This window comes from Cebus imitator, unplaced genomic scaffold (assembly GCF_001604975.1).
Source record: "Cebus imitator isolate Cc_AM_T3 unplaced genomic scaffold, Cebus_imitator-1.0 Scaffold461, whole genome shotgun sequence".
NCBI lineage: Eukaryota > Metazoa > Chordata > Mammalia > Primates > Cebidae > Cebus > Cebus imitator.
Genome location: NW_016107776.1, coordinates 1120768 through 1122874, shown reverse-complemented (window position 1 = coordinate 1122874; position 2107 = coordinate 1120768). Strand labels below are relative to the sequence as shown.

The 2107-nt window shown below is 39.4% G+C and overlaps 1 protein-coding gene across 10 annotated transcripts in view; it reads right to left on the bottom strand.

The window, feature by feature from the left end:
• Positions 1-2107, bottom strand: part of CLTCL1 (clathrin heavy chain like 1) — a 128738-nt gene that overhangs the window by 28449 nt on the left and 98182 nt on the right. The window lies entirely within an intron of this gene.

The following is a 2107-nucleotide window of genomic DNA, read 5'->3' as shown; positions in this document are numbered from 1 at the left end:
TTTGAGGCCAGGTGCGGTGGCCGATGCCTGTAATCCCAACACTTTAGGAGGCTGAGGTGGCTGGATCATGAGGTCAGGAGATCAAGACCATCCTGGACAAAAATGGTGAAACCCTGTCTCTATTAAAAACAGAAAAATTAGCTGGATATGGTAGTGCATGCCTGTATTCCCAGCTACTCGGGAGGCTGAGGCAGGAGAATCACTTGAACCAGGGAGTCGCAAGTTGCAATGAGCCAAGATGGCGCCACTGCATTCCAGCCTGGGCGACAGAGACTGTCTCAAACAAAAAAAAATTTTGAGATGGGGTCTTCCTATGTTGCCCAGGCTGGTCTCAAGCTCCTGGCCTCAAGTGATCCTCCCACCTTGCCCTCCCAAAGTGCTGGGATTACAGGTGTGAGCCACCACACCGGGCTGCTTTGCATGTTCTCGAATTCTCCTTTGCTTTAATTACAGTAGATGCATTCTTGCACAACTTTTCCTTTACACAATTCAAAAATATGGAAAAAAATCAATGTAACACACCACATATCAAGAATCTAAAAAAGAAATACTACATCGTTATCAAATGATTCAGAAAAAGCATCTGACAAAATCCAACACCTGTTAATGAGAAAAACTCTCGACTAGAAGTAGAAGGAAACTTCCTCAGCCTGAGAAAGGACATCTACAAAAGGCCCACCGCTAACATCAGAAGTGACAGAGACGGGACACTTTCCCTGAGGATCAGGAACAAGGCAGGGATGTCCACTGTCAACACTTCTATTTGTTCTGGAGGTTCTGGTCAAGGAATTTAGGCAACAAAAGAAACAAAAAGCACTAGATTAGAAAGAAATAAAACCGTCTCAATTTGCAGCCAATATGATTGATTAAAAAAACTCAAGAAATCTACAAAAAAATCCTATAATAAATGAGTTTAGCAAAGTCGTGCAATACAAGGTCAACATACAAAAAATAATGGTATTTCTATATACTGACGATTTTTGCAATGTACAACTATAAACAAAAAATCTATTTAAAATACTTCCAAAAATATGAAATGAGTATAAATCTAATAAAATCTGTATATGAAATATATGCCACAAACTCTAAACTGCTGATGAAAGAAATCAAAGATCTAAATAAGTGAAGAGACATGTCGCTTTCACACAGTCAACATAGGAAAAATACCAATTATCCCTAACTTGGTCCATAGATTTCATATAATTCCAGTCCCAGCAGATTTTCTTGTACATATATACAAGATAATTCTGAAATTTATACAGATAGGCAAAGGAACTAGAACAGCTAAAACAATTTTGAAAAAGAATAAAGTTGAGCCTAGGCATGGTGGCTGATACCTGTAATTCCAGCATTTTGGGAGGCCAAGGTGGGAGGGCTTCTTGAGCCTACGGCTTTGAGACTAGCCTGGGCAACATGGTAAGACCCTGTCTCTACCAAAAAAAAAAAAAAAAAAAGTAGCCAGGCCTGGCAGTGCACACCTGCAGCTACTCAGGAGGCTGTGATGGGAGGACAGCTTGAGCCCAGGAGGCTGAAGCTACAGTGAGGTGTGTTCATGCCACTGCACTTCAGCCTGGGTGACAGGGAGACACCATCTAAAAAAAAAAAACAACAACAAACAAACAACAAAAAAAAATGAAGAAAGAAAAAAGGAATAAAGGTGGAAGAATCACACTATCTAGCCCAATTGATTTTTTACGGAGATGCAAAAGCAATTCAATGGAGAAAGGGTATTTTTAACAAATAATGCTGGAAATAAACTGGACATTCATATGCAAAGATAAACCTCACCCAAAACTTCACACTTTATTGGATAATGAATCTAAATGTAAAATGAAAAAATATGAAACTTTTAGAAGGAAATAATAGAAAATCTGTGTGACCTGGGAATAGTAACAGAGTTCTTGATTTAACACCAAAGCACAATCCATAAAAGTTTATGAATTGGACTTTATCAAAATTATAACTTTTGTTCTGTGAATTACACTATTTTTTTTTTTTTTTTGAGACCAAGTTTCACTCATGTTACCCAGGCTGGAGCGCAATGGCGCGATCTCGGCTCACCGCAACCTCTGCCTCCTGGGTTCAGGCAATTCTCCTGCCTCAGCCT